This window comes from Pinus tabuliformis, chromosome 7 (genome assembly GCF_031772625.1).
Source record: "Pinus tabuliformis cultivar Carrire ecotype Pingquan chromosome 7, CPIR1, whole genome shotgun sequence".
NCBI lineage: Eukaryota > Viridiplantae > Streptophyta > Pinopsida > Pinales > Pinaceae > Pinus > Pinus tabuliformis.
In genome coordinates this window covers 1,677,396,458-1,677,417,209 of record NC_142293.1, presented here as the reverse complement: position 1 = coordinate 1,677,417,209, position 20,752 = coordinate 1,677,396,458, and the positions used below count along the sequence as shown (strand labels likewise).

The 20,752-nt window shown below is 37.9% G+C and overlaps 1 pseudogene across 1 annotated transcript in view; it reads left to right on the top strand.

Annotated features, from left to right (window-relative positions):
• The window catches only part of LOC149254898 (delta-aminolevulinic acid dehydratase, chloroplastic-like), a 28,476-nt pseudogene extending 14,583 nt beyond the window's left edge, over nucleotides 1–13,893 (top strand). Inside the window, exons 2-13 of the transcript XR_016267197.1 lie at nucleotides 10,418–10,794; nucleotides 11,001–11,112; nucleotides 11,276–11,349; nucleotides 11,540–11,608; nucleotides 11,699–11,782; nucleotides 11,892–11,961; nucleotides 12,067–12,122; nucleotides 12,257–12,378; nucleotides 12,521–12,597; nucleotides 12,699–12,773; nucleotides 12,887–12,964; nucleotides 13,408–13,893. The product of XR_016267197.1 is annotated as a delta-aminolevulinic acid dehydratase, chloroplastic-like (transcript). The remainder of the gene's footprint in view (nucleotides 1–10,417; nucleotides 10,795–11,000; nucleotides 11,113–11,275; nucleotides 11,350–11,539; nucleotides 11,609–11,698; nucleotides 11,783–11,891; nucleotides 11,962–12,066; nucleotides 12,123–12,256; nucleotides 12,379–12,520; nucleotides 12,598–12,698; nucleotides 12,774–12,886; nucleotides 12,965–13,407) is intronic.
• Nucleotides 13,894–20,752: the final 6,859 nt, after the last annotated feature.

Here is a 20,752-nt window from a genome sequence, read left to right as displayed (position 1 = left end):
TCTCATGAAGAATAATGTGCGTCTTCACTCTTCCTTTTCACTTTTATTTCTCATCAATGACTAAAATCCCTAACCCTAGATCTCAATGGCCGAGATTTTATCTAGCCATCTCAAGATCAATAGTCATGAATTAATTTGACATTGGGTCCATTTACATCACTTAAGTGTCCCAACTTTATAAAGTCAATAACATCCTTACCATCTAGCAATAAGTCGAAGAACACTGTGTATCGATGGATAATGAAGACCCATACTTACCATCAGGGGTATAAAAAATCACCTTTTAGTCATTAATTAAAAAGGTACACTTCTCAACTTTATAAAATCACTTTATAAAGTAAAGTGTCTAGGGAGTGAAATGTGCTTAGTCACTTCTACATGCTAGGCACTACCAATGCAGAAGTACCTCCAAGCTACAAAAAACTAACACTCCCTCTTAGCGAGGGAGGTACTTTTGGCACCTCCATCACCTGGATCTGTCTCGAAGCCCATCTTAGTGCCTGTAGCTGCTCCCTCTGACCTTGAAGCTTGTCCTGCTACTTGACTTGAAACTTGAGCTGAGAGCCTGCCAAAACCAACAATGCTTCGAGGAGTCACACTCCTGAGCATCTATCAATGCCACGTCATACCAACTAAGTCTCCTGGCAGTACCTGAAGACTCACTCTTCCTAGTCACATGTCCCCTCTTAGTAACTGACACTGATCATGTATCCAAGATCCCCTCGGATACACCCATAGGCTGTCCCAACAACTTGTATAACTGCCCTTGTCTGATGCCAAGCACTACTGCTGCATCCAAGGTTTCTTTCTATGAATATAGAAGCACCTATCCATCCCAGAACAAAACTCTATATCCATCCTCCTTCAAGGTTGACACTGAGAGCAAGTGTACTGTCAGTCTTGGAACAAACAATGTCCCTGTCACCTCTAGAAGTCCCCCTGACTCTAGCTAAAATCTGACACATCCAACCCCCTTCATTGCATGTGTGGTGCTAGCTCCAAAACTCACAGGGCAGTTTGAGCCTGTCTTTGAAATACCGCGGAACACTGACCTCATCCCTGTCATGTGACTGGATGCTCTACTGTCCACTAGCCATAACCCACTATCCTCATACACAACAATACTACTATCCAAAATACAGGCAATAAGAGAAAAATCTTTCTCAAATTTCTCAGCAAAGTCATCAATCTTAGTTGATGCTACTACTGTTTCCTAAGTCTCTTTCTTCTTCTTCTTGTATGGACACTTGGCTTGCATAGTGACTAGTCTTGTGACATGCAAAGCATTTCACTTTGCTCATGTCCTTCATAGAAGCAGATCCCTCACTTCCCTTTACCTTACCTTTGCCTTTGCTCTTTGTAGTAAGAGCAACATTCTCCTCTTCTTCCCCACCACACTTCCCACCACTCTTGGCATTTCGCCTTATCTCCTCTTGATGGAAATCATCCCACATTCTTCCCCAATTTGGAAATTTCTCATGGGCAACTATCCCATCAATGAAGGCATCCCACTCCTTGGAAAAATCACTCATGGCTGATCTAACCAATGACTCATCAGAGATGGTTTCTTCGACGGTTGCCAACTCATCTCTCACTTGAGTGATCTTGATGAGGTATGAGGATACAATGTCAATTTTGGTCATCTTAGTTTGCCTTAGTTTTTCCCACAACACCATCTTTCTATTCTCATTAGTGCTCTGGAAAAGTTTAATTAAGGTAACCCACATCTCAAAGGCATAAGTCTTCCTCGAAACATGGGGAATAAGGTGGTCTTTAATAACATCTAGAAGGAGCCTGCTGGCCTTAACATTCCTCTTGTTAAAATCAACCAACTATATTGGATTAGTGGGAAGTGTCACTGTCTTCTCAAAGATACCCCATAGTTCAAACTCCTAAAACACCAATGCAAACCTCTACTTCCATGGCTAAAATTACCAGTCCCATTCAACCTATGCTCCACCCTCAACCTTGTTGTCATTGACATGCTTACCATCACAAGATTTCAAATCTATCCAAGAATGAACACAAACTCTCTCTCAACTACAAATCCCAGTTTAATTTACTGTTCTCAACTATTTTGCAAACTTGGCTCTAATACCATGTTAGAATTTCACCTACGAGCTAGTTCTCTTGTAGGACTGTCATCAAACACTTAGCTAATACTCTAATTTTAGTCTACAATAAAAACTTCATTGTTAATGCATTGACTTAAACACATCCAATCTGATTTTATGAGCTTAAATACACATGACTTAGCTAGTTTTCTCTTGCAGGACTTTCTTCAAACACTTAGCTAATACTCTGATTTTAGTCTCCAATAAAAACTTCACAGTTAATGCATTAACTTAAACACTTCCAATCTGATTTTATGAGCTAAAATACACGACTAAATCAGGTTTTTAACAACTAGAAATGAACAACAGACAATGTTGTTGCAAAATCTAGCAGGCCTTGGAGAGGGGTACCCTACAAAGCTATCACTAGACTAAGTGACAACAATAATGTAGTAGCCCACTATCACCACAACTACTACCCCTGCTCTTTACGAACTTTCACCAATGGGAGGAGTCTCGACATAAGGTCACCTACAATGGATATTCTAGGTTTTGAAGTTTTCAAGGTATAAGGTGACTATGAAGCTTCTAAGAGAGGCTCAACTTAGGTACAAGGCTCCAACAATGAAGAAGAAGCAATTCGCTTTCCTTAGAGAGGCCAAATTGAGGCAACACAAGACCTAGGGTTTGATTGATAGGTTGAGAGTTGGGATGACCTAAGGTCAAGGAGCCAAGAAAATGTTTCCAATAGTGAGTGTTAGCAAGGTAAAGACACATGAAACCTTCAACAAGCCCTCAAGTTGAAGCTATAACCAAACTAGGGTTTTATCCTAGGGCAAACAACTAGGGCAAGAGAATTTATGGATGAAAATGGAAAGAATGACCACCAAAGGGAATGATTTTGAGGCAACCACTACAACCCTTGATGTTGAGACCTTCCAAGACCAAGAATTGCTCTTCCTAGCCAATTCACACTTAGCCCTAGCTAGGCTTATTGGCCTTAAGAAGGCCAAATTATAGAAAGAGAGAAAATTCAGTTTTATGGATAATAGTTGACTTGATCATCAACAAAGGATGGTCAATGCCTAGTCTAAGGTTGATGGAGTCTATGGATTCTTAAGGTTGGCTAGAATTTGCGAAGGAGTAAGGATATTTTGATGCCCTAGCATCAAAACCCTAACTATTACATTTGTGAGGGATCAAAATTCACTTGGGAAGTCTAATGTAGGATCACTAAGGGGATTGCCATTAACATATCATACAATGAGTAATGCATGCAATAATATGACCTAGTTTTCAATACAATTGATATTCAACAAAATTAGGGCATGATATTTAACCTAGATCATCAATTTATTCCATACATTAGACATGAAATAAAAAAGTTTTCAATAAAAAAGCACTTACAAGATAATATGCATGTACAATCCAATCATTGATCCAAGGCAACTTGTCCAAAGACGAGAACAAAGCTCCAAAACACAATATGCTCCATAGATCATATCTCTCCAATATGTACCGTTGCTACAAATTCTAGCAGGCCTTGGAGAGGGGCACTCTACAAGGCTACTAGACTAAGAGACAACAATGGGGTATTGGCCCACTGTCACCATAGCCAAAACCCCCTGCTCTTTACAAATTTTCATCGATGGTAGGAGTCCTGGTATATGTGAAGGTCACCTAATATGTACTCTAGGTATACGATATAAGAAAGACACACTTTAGGCTCAAGGTTCCAATAGGAGGTAATTAACTTTCTTGATAGAGGCCTATTAGATGAGGCACAAGACCTATGGCTTGATTAGTGGGTTGAGTGTTGGGATGGCCAAAGGTCAAGGCAAAGATAAAGGGTTTCCAATAATGATTTTCAATAAGAACAAGGCACATGAAGCCCTCAAAAAGTCCCCAAGTTGAAGCTAAATCCAAACTATGGTTAACTTAGGGCTAGTAACTAGGGCAAATAAATTTATGGACGAAATTGAAGTGAATACATACCAAAAGGAAGGATTTTGTGGCAACCATTATCCTCTTGGCATTTAGGCTCTCACTTCGGAAATTCCTCTTCCCTAGGAATTCACACAAGCCCTAGCTTCGTTGTTTGGCCTTAAAGGGGCCAAATTAGGGCAAGGAGAGGAGAGAGAAAATTTATGGATTAAAGTCAAAATGATCATCAACATTGGACGACCAATGCCTTATTCTTGGGTGGATGGAGTCTATGAGTTGATAAATGACTATAAAGTTCTAAAGAGGAAGGATAATTGATGCCCTAGCACCAACAACCCCTGCAATTATCTATGCAATGGATCAAGAAGTTTCATGGGAGAGATAATCAAGTTTCACTATTATGATTATCATTCACATGTTATTTAATGAGTAATGCATGCAAATAACGACACCTAGATACCATTCAATAGATATTCAACAAATTGGGCCACAATATCAAAACCCTAAATTCAGTATATTCCATACATTAGACATAAAGAAAATAGATATTCAACAATAAGCTCACTTACAAAGACAACATGCAATATAATTCATCCATTGATCCAAGACAATAGCCCCAAAGACAAATGATTTGCTCCAAATATCAAAGTGCTTTCATAGGTCACTTCTCTACCACAAGAGAAGAGGGCCAAATTCTCTAAAGAGGCCGAAATCTCCAAGTTGTGATGATGGTTTGTTACAATGAATGTCTCCTCTATTTATATGAGGAGTTCAACTTCTAATTTTAGCCTAACACCCCCTGAAACAATAAAATAATGTGCTAGACACAAGCTAGGTCACACGTCGACCTAGTAGATAAAACATAACTCTTGCCCACACATTCGAGTCATAAGAGAGAGAATGATGACATCATGCATGCGGAAGCCCTTCTAGGGCTAGCGTTGAGGCTCCTTGGTTCCAAGATGTGGGTAGAAGCCCTTTAAAATCACCTCTTAAAGGTTGGTCCTTAGGTCTCTGTCAATGCTTCTCTGTGGACCCCAATTTTGATCTTGGGGCACAAAAGTGGTCTCATGGGTCTCCAAGTGTTCAAAATGCAGGTCTCTGCTCTAATGTTGGGGGCTATCAAGTTGGTGCTAGCCCTCCCATGTCTCAAGGTGTGAGACCATCCTCCTCTAGGCCCTGGATCAACTACCCTCCCTCTAAGAGTGCTAAGCTGGCTGGGGGCATGCTAGGTCTACGTGCATCATCCAATAAAATCCATCAATGTAGGGTAAAGTGCTAGAATGCTGTGGGTGCTGGAGGTGCCCACATATATGTATGATGCTATGCTACTACTTGGAGTCCCATGGCTCTCAAGGCTCCACCTGTGATTGTCAATATGCTCCTCTAAGAGACTTGGGCCCTAGTTAATTTGCCCAAGCCATGGCTGTGGAATCACCTGACAATTACGCACAATATCGAGTGATAACAACTACGTCATTAAGTACATTTAATCATTTTTGCATCTAAGTGAACCAAGCTTTAAAGAAATGGGCAATTTGACACTTCAAATAAGGCTTCCCTTCCAAAATTAAGGCTTTGAACTCACAATGGTGTTACCTCCCTAGGTAGGAGTGGCTAATAGACCACTCTATTAGGTGTTTCTAGCCCCCAAGGGGAAGTGACATGTCCTTGGTCCACCCTTCAATTGATAGGTATCATGTGAATAACAATGGAATGATGGGGAAAAGACTTCATGGCCAAGTGGCATGGTCAAAGGGACCAACTATGATGGGCTCCTCTTCCTGAGTGTATAGATGTGGGGAGGGAGCAATTATGGATGCATGAGTTACTAACTCGACCTTTGTTTTTCCACCCCTCTTGCGTGCCTTTTACGTTTTCTTGATTTTTTATTTGTATCACTGCTCATAGTTCAAAGGGTTAGAACTTGCTTTGTATGATGTATAACGATTATTGCTCTCTTAATGGTGAGACAACTCATTGCTCACCAGGGGTTTGGACATGCAACGGTTCCTTCTCATAATATGAAGAGCAACATTTGCTTAGGCACCGGTGATGGCCATAATAAATGAGGTAGAGCACATACTAGGCTTTTGCCCATGTGCTAATGTGTATGTCCTGACCATTTTTTGCATTTTGATCTTATTTTGTTTTTAATTGTTGCCATAATATGTTTTTTCTTGTTCTTTTAACTGCATCAACCTCCCATTGCAAAGTTCCGAGCCCTACTCAGGTATGAGAATGTATCCCAGAGAACCAATGGTCAATGGAACCAAGGAAGGTGGAATATAGTACTTGTAATGTAAGATGGAAAGTGGTAAGCATAGAATAGGGAGAAATGAGACTATGCTATCTTGGTCAGGTTTCCCAAGTAGTGCCCCTCCTATATCCATCAGGGGCTTGCAAGGGGAGAGACCATTATCATGGGAAACATCTCTCTTAGATCGGGTATGCGAATTTCTTTGAACTTAGATTTAAATATTGTTAGATCTTAATTTGATTTTCGTTTAAATTAGGTTTTATTTAAAAAATGAATTTCATTTTGGAGTTATCTAGATTTAGATTTTAATTTCTTTTAGATTTTAATTTGTTTGATTTTAAACTTAGATATTGTTTTTGGGAATTTAATTCCTTAAAAAAATAAAAAAATAAAAAATCAAAAGATAAGAAAAAAGAACTTGAGTAAAATTGTGTTATCCAAAGTCAAGAATCAGGGCATCGAGATTTGAGCTCACCATTCTAATCCATATGCAAAAGCTAATACAGCCACACTCCAAGCTCACCTGGAGCTAGCAGCCGAAACCGACGACATCATCAGCCATTTCACTCGGCTGAGAACCCTAGCATCCACAACATTGGACCTCGCCGATTTGGCCCCATACGACTTCCACTTGATTCAACTACACGCGGATCTCCACTCATTTCCATGAACAATCCTTCCACAGTCGAGTCACTAGTGACATCCCTACAGCTCTTGGCCATTTCTCTGCCAGTTTTGAGCCACCCATTTCTTTGCCCGTTCCAGGGACGAATTTCGAGTTTAATTTGACTGTACAAAAAGGTTTATTGAACAGGTATAAATACTGGTAAGTTCTGGATTTAAGACCTTTGTGGTTAATATCTTGTAACTTAGAAATCGGAGAATCCACAGTAAAAACCATTTTTCGTCAACGTTTCAAATCCCAACAGGGATCCATCATTAGGACTATTTTGAATGTTGATAGTAGAAGAGCTCAATTGCGAGATTTTCTGCAGCTCTTCTTGCTATCTTCACCCTAAATTTTTTGAGTAAAATGATTTCACTCCATGTATCCCCTCCGCATATGGAAATGATTCTGGATTTAAGACCTCTGTGGTTAATATCTTGTAACTTAGAAATCGGAGAACCCACAGTAAAAGCCATTTTTCGTCAACGTTTCAAATCCCAACAGGGATCCATCATCAGGACTATTTTGAATGTTGATAGTAGAAGAGCTCAATTGCGAGATTTTCTGCAGCTCTTCTTGCTATCTTCACCCTAAATTTTTCGAGTAAAATGATTTCACTCCATGTATCCCCTCTGCATAGGGAAATGATTCTGGATTTAAGACCTCTGTGGTTAATATCTTGTAACTTAGAAATCGGAGAACCCACAGTAAAAACCATTTTTCGTCAACGTTTCAAATCCCAACAGGGATCCATCATCAGGACTATTTTGAATGTTGATAGTAGAAGAGCTCAATTGCGAGATTTTCTGCAACTCTTCTTGCTATCTTCACCCTAAATTTTTCTAGTAAAATGATTTCACTCCATGTATCCCCTCCGCATAGGGAAATGATTCTGGATTTAAGACCTTTGTGGTTAATATCTTGTAACTTAGAAATCGGAGAACCCACAGTAAAAACCATTTTTCGTCAACGTTTCAAATCCCAACAGGGATCCATCATCAGGACTATTTTGAATGTTGATAGTAGAAGAGCTCAATTGCGAGATTTTCTGCAGCTCTTCTTGCTATCTTCACCCTAAATTTTTCGAGTAAAATGATTTCACTCCATGTATCCCCTCCGCATAGGGAAATGATTATAGATTTAAGACCTTTGTGGTTAATATCTTGTAACTTAGAAATCGGAGAACCCACAGTGAAAACCATTTTTCGTCAACGTTTCAAATCCCAACTGGTAAGTTTGTTTGGTTTAATTGATTTTTATGATTAATACCATTTTTTTTCAAAGCATTTAAACCATATCAAAGACACATCAAAAATTTAATCTGAAAAATTTGTTTTTCCCTTCACCACATAAAATTATATTCGTGAGCATTTAAATGACAATAATTTGTGTCAATCTTTATTTTCTGATTGCTGAAGGTGATATGTGCCTTTTCTGCCTGTGTCTCATAATTGAAGTACCTTTTGCCCTTTTTTTTAATATCTTGTCGGGGTTCAAGGGGTATGGCTTGGTTTTGTGAACAGTGGTAATTTTTACAAAATGGTTCAGATTCTTTTGAACTTTATACATTTACAATTATTTTGCCAGGCCAGCAAATCATTAAAATCAATTTGGATACCTATTGTGAGTCGGTGACATTGATGGTGTTATCATGCAAAATTTACAGATATTGGTGCTGACATTGATTTGCATATGTTCAGTTTAAAACTGTGGTGAAAATCTTTGTTTATGAATATTCTTTATTACAGAAAATATCATTCAGTAACTTGCAAACGATCTGTTTGAAAGCAAATTTGCCCCAAATCGTGATATAAAGCATTGATTGTGGGTTTCATGCATTGCAACTGAATCATCCTTGGCAGACCTGATTGAATAAAGAAAGTGTTTAGTATCTCATTTAAATATTTTTAAAACATAACAAATGGATGATTTAATGTGTGTCCAGTGAATCGAACATTTTCTCTAATTTCGTGGTTTCATTACCATACTCTCTACTGTGCGATCATTGTTTATATCATTGGTCAATGAAGCAAACTAATATGATAACATTCTCACCTAAGCAACATTTGTTATTACTTATACATGGTTGGAATTCTTCATTAACAAATATGGTTGCAAATTTATGATGCATATTGCTCTTTAAAAATGGCTGGTTATCAGATTCAAATATCATCAAATAGATATTTTAAATTGGTACACAAATTATGGCATGATGAATTTATGGTGAGGAAGACTATTCTGGGAAATATTCCAATTACATTTAATTCACACTATTCTGAAATAAAGGATCTCTTGGATAAATTTGCTGATGACTTATCACTATTTGAATAGTGATGTTAATGAAACATTAATCCCTTGGCATGGGCTCATCATTACATAAGTTGGTTTCATGGTCTCACTTGCGAACTTGATTTCGATTTATCTTGCCGTTGGACATATGTGCTATTTATGTAATAATTTCATGATGCAATCAGAGTTCTGATAACAAATTTGTTTACTTAGATTTGACTCGTGATTGCATAAACCACTATTGAATGGGTATCGATATTTGATTTTATATGGTATCTTGCAATTTGGATAAAGCCAGATGAAATCTTATGATATTTGTAAGATCAGTGTCACCTTGGAATTGAGCTTTAATTTGAATAGGTTATCAATTTAAGAAAGGATAAAAAATCTAATCCAAATCAGACTGTTCATACAAAACGATAAATTGGAATCAAATGCAGGGAAATCCCCTTAGGTTAGGAAAATTTGGGACTCTGCTCTAAGGAATACCTGTGAGATAACACCAATCATTCTTTGCAACCACCCAATATAAATCCAATTGAAAAAGGACCTATTTAGTTTTATTGATATCCACTTGTTATTTAGTTTTCAAGTGGCTGAACTGGCATTGATATAGTCATGCCTAGTTGTTAGAACATGCTTCAGAGTATTGAAATGTTTCAACCACTGAAATTTGATTGCAATTGCTGTTTGAACTTTGTATTTAGCTATTTCTGGTTTCATTGGCTTTGTAATTTGATTGCTTAATTTTTCTGTTTTCACTGGTTTAGTTTATTAGGCTTTTGACTGCCATGATTAATAGACTCTATCACTGTGCAAGACTTTGTAACTTGGCTTTTTTGTGGCTTCAAGGCACTTATTTGTCTCAGGTTTCTTTGTTTAGTGAAAATTTTATTCGCACTGATTGCTTAAGTTTTCATAAGCTTTTCATAAGCTAGCAGTTGTTGCTACATTGGTTGTCAATTTCCTAGGGTTCTGAATTCTATACTAAAGTTGCTGCTAATCTGTCAAATATCTAAGAAAATAATGAAAAAAGGAAAGAAAGAGGAAACAGCAACTATAATTTTTGCCACTACCCTTTTGTTTTTGCTGTGAAAGAAACTTTAATGCTCGAGGGAATCGACTTTTGTCTTCTTTGTTTTAGTTTCTGTATAATTTATCCTATCTAAATATTTATTGGCTGAGGTTTTTCCTGTTCATCAGGGTTATTATGTTTTGAATCAGGATATCTCTTCTAATAAGAGAGTGAGCGACCATCTTTCTTTTGGAGCATAGCAGTAATCATGGCCCTTGCAGTGGTTGGTGCACCTTTTAACACTATAACAGTGGAACACATAAATAATGTGGGCTATGTTGGTTTGCGGCGTACTGGCATCTTCTGCCAGCCATCTTCCTTGTGCGTTAAAAGTCGATCACCTGTGAAAAAGCAGTTAATAAGAGCAGAGGCTGCAAATGTGACACAAACAAGACAAACTATTGAGGAATGTGAGGCAGCTGTTATAGCAGGAAATCCACCCCCAGCGCCTGCTGCTCCACCCAAGCCTCATTCTCCACGTGGAACTCCAGCTATTTCTCCTCTTGTATATATATGCCAAACACAGCATTTTATTGAATTTCAAATTCTCTGAAAATTATCTTGCATGATAAATATGCATGGATATAATTATAATTTGTAACTAAGAAGATGGATGGAATTAAACTGGTTAGGCATTACTTTGGAAGACATGGCTGTGACGTTCACAATGATGGTGCATGTAACATATATATGTTTTGATTTTCTTGGTAGCCAATGTTGAAACGTCCTCGTCGCAACCGCAAATCAGCTACTCTGAGAGCTGCCTTCCAGGAAACAACTATATCTCCTGCAAATTTTATCCTTCCCCTTTTCATTCATGAAGGTTAGTGAACAATTTGCTGCTTTTGTATTTTTGATATAAAACAATTTGTTGCTATGGTATCTTTGATATAATAAATATTTGTTTAATTTGATTCTTATTTCTCTAACAAGCACACAAAACAGCCTTTTTCTAAATTGGAGTTGCTGTTCTTTTTCAATTACAGGGGAAGAGGATACCCCAATAGGAGCAATGCCAGGTTGTTTCAGGCTTGGTTGGCAGAATGGATTAATTGAAGAGGTTCTTCAAGACTACATTCTAAGAATGTTAATTGCTGATGGATATTTTCTATTAAATGGTCATGCTTTCATATTTATGCATGATTAGCTGGTCACTTTGTTAGAATATTCAAGTTATTCTGTTCACAACATTTTTTCCCATTCAGTTTCACTCTGCTGAATCTAAGGTCAAATTCGCTGCTATTATGCAGGTATATAAGGCGCGGGATGTTGGTGTTAACAGTTTGGTGCTTTTCCCCAAAATTCCTGATGCTCTGAAGGTTTGTATGTTCAGTATTTTTCTGTGCATGGTCTTTTCTTTTCTTTTTTTCTGGTTAGCAATGTCTGAACCAGAACACTGTTTTAATCAGTCACCCACAGGGGATGAAGCCTACAATGAAAATGGGCTTGTACCTAGAGCCATAAGACTTCTCAAGGACAAGTATCCAGATCTGGTAAGCTTTGGATCTTAATGTGTTTACCATCACACTTTAATTCTTCTTCAAAACTTGACATGGTGTATGATATGTAGGGCACAAATAATTTACGCTTCTTTGTTTCTAGGTGATTTACACTGATGTTGCTTTGGATCCATACTCGTCTGATGGGCATGATGGAATTGTTAGAGAAGATGGTAAGCCTTATAATTACTTAATTTCTTCTTTTTCCATTTCTATATTTATTACTTTTCCCTTGGGATGTAACTTTCAGTGTTTCTACATCTGCATGTTTTGTTTAGGGGTGATTATGAATGATGAAACAGTCCATCAGCTATGTAAGCAGGCCGTTGCCCAGGTAAATCTTCTGCCCTCATGTTCTTTCACTTCATTTAATGTACATTGTGTTCAAATCTTCTTGACTTTTATTTTATTTACTCTTATTCCTTGATTGCATAACACTAGTGATTTGCAAATGGTATGTTGAGACAGGCTCGGGCAGGAGCTGATGTTGTAAGTCCAAGTGATATGATGGATGGGCGTGTTGAAGCCATTCGAGTTGCATTAGATAGAGAAGGCTTTCAGGATGTGTCTATTATGTCATATACAGCAAAGTACCTTCTTGACCTTTCATTAAACCATCTCATTACTGTTCTTACACTTACTTCCTACTCTTAATGGTAGAATGTGATGTTTCAATAAAGACTTATGGAGATCACTGTTCCATGAATGTTATGAACTTGTGTCTTTAAACAGATATGCAAGTGCATTATGGACCTTTCAGAAAAGCTCTTCATTCTAACCCACGATTTGGAGACAAGAAAACATATGATGTCTTACCATTTTCTAAGTTTTATTTGGTATGCTGTAAGAATTCAGGATTACTTTTGAATGAATACTTCCATCTAATTCAACTTCAATAAGCAGTTATCAGATGAATCCTAGAAACCACTAAGAAGCTCTTATTGAATCTGGTACTGATGAAGACGAGGGAGCTGATATTCTAATAGTATGCATGCTTCTTTTGTGTGTTTTTCCTTAACAAACATGATCTTGTTACTCTTTTTCACGTTCAAGCTCTCTATTGTGAGATTCAAATGGGTTTCATGTTTTCGAGGATAGGTCAAGCCAGCTATGCCCTATTTGGATGTGATCAGGCTTCTCCGAGACAACTCATCATTACCAATATCTGCATACCAGGTAACATGGATGCACCTCTATAATGATTGATTAATTTGACTAGAATTCCTGTGCTTCACAGCAAGCCGTTTAGGAATAGTTTACACTTCCTGTTAAGCCAATTATGCTAATTTCCAAGTTCAGATTATTTACATTAGTTTGAAAATGGTTAAACATTGTGGGAGAACACATAACAAGGTCTTAACAACTTGTGATGTTATTCTTTTTTCATTTTTGTTAACCATAATCTTATGGGAATGGTCCTCCTTCAATCAATGTGAGGAACCAAGCCCAATGTGAGGAATCAAGCCCGCTTGTCTCTACCGTTCATCAAGGTCAAGAGTGGGTCATAGCACATACAACATCACATTGATACGTTTACATTGCATGCTTGGTTCTTTTAAAACTGTCTGATTCCAGAGCCACATATATTGTAATGTAATCAGTATACCTGTTTTATGCAGGTTTCAGGTGAATACTCAATGATTAAAGCTGCAGCTGCTAAAGGAATGCTGGATGAGACAAAGGCAATGATGGAATCACTTCTTTGTATTAAACGTGCTGGTGCAGATGCAATTCTTACTTATTTTGCCTTGCAAGCTGCAAGGCATTTGTGCGCAGATGGCAAGTAAAAGAGGGACCTTACCTTCTCAGTGGTCACTCCAAGTTGTCTTTGGAAGTGCAGGTTGTGAACATCTTTCAGGACTAATATTTTGAGTTTCAATTAGTTATCACTTATATTTGCCTTGCAAACGGCATTGCAGTTGTGTGCAGGCAGGGAGTGGAAGATGGACCTTAGCATTTTTAAATAACTATAAGTGGCCTTGGATTTGTAGTATGCAGACATTTATCAGGACTGATTTGTCGAGTATCAATTAGCCATAACTAGCTTGTAATAGGCCACCTTCAGCGTTTTCCTTATGAAATTTTAGTTCTTTTGGGTTGCACCACTTCGACTGTCTCACTTGTCTATACAGCAAGAATACATTTGAATAGTTTCTTGAACCTGAGATAGATTTACAGACATCTTAATCATCTACTAGATCAGTGTAACATTATGATTATAGCATGGATCATAGTGCATCATATATGCCTTTTATTTTTCCCCAAGACGAAGGTCAGAGAGATTCCTATTAAAATATTAGCCATCTAAATATGGATGTTTGAACATCATTGTGTCGGAGAGGCACTTTCCAGCTCAGTATGGAAGAGATGTCCCATCCTGTTTTGTTGTGAACATTTTGATTCGGTCAAAGTACACAATAATAATAATAATAGCATTTTGACTCCATAAAATTACATAAAAATAAAATAAAATGTATAAAATAAAATAAAATAAATAATTAATTGTGCCCCACTCTACAACCTAGTATAGGGAAGATATGTGTAATGTAATTAAGTAATGTAAGATAAGTAAGTTCGTCAACATTTTTGAATGTCTTTTATGTTACAACTACAACTAAAAGTAAATGTATCAATAAAAAAATATACATCATATATTTCATATTAATATGAATAATAAATATTAATAATTATATAAATTTTACATCTCTATATATGAAATATTCTCATTTTTATTTTAAAACTTGTTTTAATCTCTATGGGATATCAAGGAAATATTTTTAGTAGCAATGAGGACAAAGAGTTTAGATATATGTCAAAAGTAATTATAACCTTTTTGTTTTTAATAAAGTTGACAGCATCATTACATTGATATTATAAATTATTAATATTTCAGATTTTTTCTTTTGAATTCTCTTTGTCCTAACTAATTAGTTAAGAATATTAATTTATTAACAACAAGCCGAAATCCATCTTAACTTTGGATTTACCAAGCCCTGAGAATGATCAAATATGTTTTCAATCTAAAACAGATTTGCACCTCACAGAGATATGATCCCTCTCGGCGCTTGGTAGATTCATAGTTAAGATGGCTCGAGGCTGGTAATTAAACCAGTCTAGATCCATTTTAACTCCATATCTACCAAGCATCGAAAATGATCAAATCTAAGGTGCAAACCTCTTTTAGGGTGAAAAGAGATTTGATCCCTCTTGGTGCTTGGTAGATCTGGAGTTAAGATGGATCTAAGTCAGTGATATCATACTAAAGTTATATGAACAACACATGAGATGATTTTTTTTTGAAACACTCGCTGGTTAAATTGTGTTAGTAAAAGGTTGCAACAAATGCTTCAACACATATTACATCATGATATAGCTCCAGTAGTAACAAAATAACAGTTAAACAATTTATACAAGATCCTTTTAGAGGCCCAAAACAAAAAATGGCCTTGTGCAAAATTATCGAGTGTTTGTTTATGCTATGTATTCTATAGTATATGCCTAGCATGAAAAACTCTAAACATCATTTGAATCATCAATGAGCATAGCGACTAGTAGTATCCTCCAAACCTGTACTTGTTGGTTCAACTATTTGGCTCATAGGCTCCATTACCTCATCAAATTAGTGCACAGCATTTTCCTCCTTTAACCCTGCTCTATATTTGAATTAACTAGATCCCTTGGATTCGAAACTGTTGAGTGATCACCCCTGCAAAGAATGGGTGTAAAATTCTAGAGAAGATTGCATTCAACTTCTTCCATTGCCAGCTGTTGCTTTATGCCACTAGAGACCCCATAATTTTTGCTATTTGTGATGTAATTTGAATCTTGATTTGATGGATTTTTGTAGCAAGATTTAAGAGAGAAGACTTGTTACAGTGAATGTGCTCATGACTTATCAAAACTCTGCAAATCTCCTGTGAATCCCTCAAATCCATTAGGTGCCCTTTTCGGAAAGATTGCCTTTTGTAAGAAAATACATCACTGCCAACTGAAACCACTGGGTTCCTTGACTCCTAAGAACTCCAAAATCTCCTCTGACTCTAAATATTAAACATAATACACCTCTCAACATAATACACATTTCAATTTGATGAGTTGCCGACCCCGAAATCCACACACTTGCCTTGTCCATAACTTCCATGCTCAATAACAACTTGAGGTACACTGCTGATTCACAAGTGAGTTGGTTCACTTGGCAAATCCATGGAAAATTCTAGCAAACCAAAGAACAAAAATAAAGCAATAGAGATGGTGGTCTGGCTTAGAAGATTCAGAATCCCAGGACATGTGTAAGGTCCTAGAGCAATTTAGGATTCTATTTCTAGCTAGGGTTTTCCAGCATATAAAAATTTCATGGATATAAATAGCATATATTTTTCCTCATATCACACAATTATTCAACAACAATGATAGAAAACTTGAACATGATTGATTATCCAATTAACCAGAGATATAAACAACTTACAACCCAAAACTGTAGCAAGTATAATAAATCAATACAACAATTCAATTGATTCCCAAACTTGACAATTTATCTTATTCTACAAAATCTAATTAATTCACTGAAGGTGTCCTTGTAACAGTGTGTATCATACGAGGGCCAAATTTGAATCCTACACGAGTTGATCTCCTGTTGCTTGGCTGCCTTGGAGTCTTGTCTCCTTGTTGCAAGCCTATATGAATTTCCTGAGCAGGGATATGTAGAGAATACTGAGCAAGTTTGCCTTGGATTACAAGTCTTTGTTGCAGGGCTGTCACAAAACCACAAGTTTGCCTCAAAACGCAAATCTGGCCGTAAAGATGCCACAAAATCTCTAGTTTCTGAATTCCAAAGATACCCCAAAATTGCCTCAGGAATGTTCTGCAGTTGCCTCAGGGGGGCCGAGTTTACCTCAGAGAATACCCTGAGTTGCCTCAAGAGTGGCCCATAATAGCCTTATGAAAGCCTCACAGTGCCTCAAAAGACAAAGTTTGCCTCATAGGTACCCAAGTTACCTTAGAAATAGCCAAATTTGCCTCAGAAAAGTATCTTAGTGCCGCAGAAGGTCGAGTTTGCCTCAGAGGTGCCTGAGTTGCCACGAAAGTAGCTTGAATTTATCCTAGAGAAGGGGTTGAGTTTTGCTCCAGGGAGGCCAAAGTGCTTCAGAACTGTGCACCGAAAATTCCAAAAATATCGTAGGAAAATCCGTCTATCATTAAGAATAATGCACCGAAAACCACCTTGGATTTGTCTTCATTGAATTTGTGTTCTTTCCCTCAATCTGCCACCAAGCTTGAATATCTTCCAGATTGATAGCTTCCCTACTTTCCATAACTGAACATAAAATAAAGAAAAAATTACTAACTAGAGTGGAATCTTTCACCACTGAAATTAGTAGAGGAGAAAGGGGTCTTAAAACCACCAGAGCCTCAACTTAAGAAAACAAAGATATATGATCCAAATTGATGATCCTGATTTGATTTCAACTCATCTCTATTTATAGATTTTTCCATGGGCCCTAAAATGTGAGGGGTTGTAGGTGCAACCCCCTATTTTGGGTAATTTTGCCCCAGCAGACCCCACTTTTGCACAATGTTGCCCCAACATTGGGAAAATTTGGTTTTTACCCCTTTATCAAGATTATAGCCTATGGGGTTGGATAGGCTCTTTCGTCTTCCCGTGCGAAATTAATCAACAAGGGACATTATAGTCCCCCTTTCTTGACATCGCTTATCCTCAAGCAATTGCTCGTCTAGTTGCTGCAAGAGTTGTCCCCCTCTGTTCAAGAATGAGGACTGCTCACTTTCCTTGCATCCTTCTTTCTGGTCATTTTCAATTTCCACACTAGCATAGCTCCTGCTCCGCCTTAACTTGGGAGATTTTGGGTGGGTAAGAGGTATCTTCTTTAGCTCAGCCTTTGGTGGAGCTACTTCATGATAGAATGAGGGCATGGGAGATCCTTTGAATGCCAAACTTTTCCTAAGCATCTTTATTTCAACTTCTTGCAACTCCCTTGTTTTGACTTGCAATTGATTTTTCTCCACTTCCTTTGCATTCAATTTTGCCTCTAATTTGAAAAAACCTCTTTATGCTTCTTAGCTCTCTGATTGCATCTAAAGCGGAACAAACTTAGAAAGAGTATTGCCAACCTTACCCTTAGAATATATGATTGAATTCATGCTTGCAGCTCGGGAAAAAATGGACTAGGTGTCATCCCCTAGCTTTTTATGCTTGGGTGGATCCATCGTTTGGTCATGTAGATGTAGATTTTCAGAGAGCAAGGAATTGCAAACAACTTGTGTATCCATTTTCAGTGACATCTTTTCCCTCTCAGGAGCTGAAGAGTGTGGGGTACCCCTTGCATCAATGTGTTGGTTCATGTCACCAACCACTACCTCGACAGGTTGCACCCCTGTGGAAGCCCTTTTGTCAGTGGAAAGAGCAAATGGTTGTGGAACTGTATACTTCGACCTTGCAGCTCCACTTATTGTTGGCCGATGAACTGTACTTCTTGAGACTTCCATATGTCTCAATTAAGACCTTTCCCCTGTATTTCCATGTGGACTCAAGTCAAATCTACCCCTTGATGCAACCCTTTTAATCCCTTTGATAGAAGTGTACATGGATGAAATGGCCTTTGACTTTTGCATTTGGAGGTATTCATTTTTACCAGACATACTTGAAACGGTCTTGTGTGATTTCAACTCTGTCATACTTCTGCTACCCTTAGGAACTCCACTACTTTCCATGCGTGCTGCTACAGTTGGTTCATGTATTTCAGAGTAACGTTGGTGGTTGGAGGTTGATCCAATAAATTCATTAGCAAGACCATTAGGCATCGATTTCTGGATTGCTACCTTCTGAAAATATTGAGGTCCAGATGATCAACTCCCATATTTAGTAAAAACTGATGAGGAACCCGCATAAAACATAGGTGCTACCGATGCAAGTGCTCGAGGCAGCCCCTCAAATTCACATGTCGAATTGACATATGGTGTATAAGTAGAAGGGTGAGAATGAGTAGACCGAATCCTGCTTAATGCACCGGGGCTCTGAACAAGAGTTGTCATTGAGTTGTATGATGATGACTTGTCATACTACTTAGAGCAGGGAGAGAATTGTGGGTCCTGATCATTGGGTGGGGAATAAATATCAACGCTATTATCCACAACCAGTGAGCTCAAACTCTTTTCCAAGACTCTAGTTTCTCTATCTTCCTTACCTTCATTCTCATAACTCTGTTGTCAACCTTCATCTACTTGAGGACCTTTCAATTCATCAAGGCCAAAACATTCTCCACTATTAGCTGAAAAATTGAACTTGACTTCATGAGCTTCATCTTTCATAGCCTCTTGAGCTTTATCTTGTAGTTTTTAGGTGATACAATTTCACTGTTGGCAAAGTGCTCAATTGGTTCCTCTTCTTTTCTGAGAAACAAATTAAAATTGCTAAGTATGTCAAGGCTGCTGCTCTCATTATCCCAACTTTCCTATGCCTTAGTTATGCAAGGTGGGCTTCTCTCTATTTTTACTTCTGAATACACAATTGGTGTTAAATATTTCTCAAAATTGTTGTCACATTGTCCTCCCTCCAATTCTTAATAAAGCCTCAATTTTGTGGGGTTAGCAAAACTGTCCCTTTCAATTTCTGTGCTGCTCTCTTTGTTGGAATCAACTGTTGTATCATCATCAAATTTATCATTGATAACAGTGAGTGGCTTCGTTTCACTAGGATTCTCTATTTTGATAACAGTGTTGGCATCATCAGATTCTGTATTAGGGACTTCCTCTTGAGAAGCTGATACTTCGTCGTTAGGGGTGGCTTTAAAAACCATAGATGGTTCTTTCATGCCAATGTTGAATTCACTGTTAGCAAGGAAATCTTGTCCTAAGATAATTACATTTTCATCTATGTCTTCAAAATTGATCGAAGCCATTTCTACTTCCAAATTAGTGAACATATTACTGTCTTGCAAACTGATTGCAACATCAACAATTTCCTTAGCCTTGTTGGTTCTGATTTTTTATAATTGCAGGTACAACCCATTTGGCCTTTTAAAGTATCATTTTCTTCGTGTGTGTGGGCATAGATCCCATCCACCTTGTAACCAGCTCCCTTGCATGCTAGGAAGCACTAGGCATTAGCCTGGCCACCCTATCGACACTGCCCCTCTTGAACCATACAATCTATCAAAACCAAGAAACTATTTGTCATTGTCTGAATAATAGAATTTGTCTCCAGCTTCTCGTGTAACTGTATTTTCCAATGATTATGCCCTACTAGTACCATCTGTTTTTGGATTCAATAGAGATGCTGCCCTTTGTTTCACAAAGTTCTTATTAACATTCAAGCCAGAAATTCCATACTGGACAAAAGAAGAAGACTCCTCTTTGACCAATAGACTTTTGAGACACTGCCTGAAGAGTGCCAAATGGCTTTGTTACAGGTTGTGATGTAGTGGCCACTGGATTTTTCTGTGTGGCCTTACCACAAGTCCTGGACCTACCTTCGTACTTAATGTCACATAATTCCTGAAAGGTTAGGGATGCTCGAGTACCATCTTTTAATGTTTGGTACTCCCTCCAATAATCTGAATTATCTTTGTTTTGTTCTGGTGGCTCACAATTGCCTGTATTCCACCCATCTAGGAATTGGGGAAGCTAAGGTCTCTGAGTCTTCTGACTAGCTGTCCCAGTGCTAGTCTATCCGAGGGCATTAATTTGAATAGAAACATAGTGATTCCTGCTTGTATTAGTCGCAAGTGGGTCAAGAAACTGAGACATCACTTGTTGGTGTTGCTGCCACAACTTTTCCAAAAAATGTTCATTCTCCATTTGGTATTGAGTCTTACTTGAAGACCTTGGGTCCATGACATCAACCCAATTTCTCATAGGCTGGTAGGGTAAGCCAGCTCTGATACCATTTTAAGCTCCTATGGCAATTTAGGGTTCTATTTCTAGCTAGGGTTTTCCAACATATAAAAA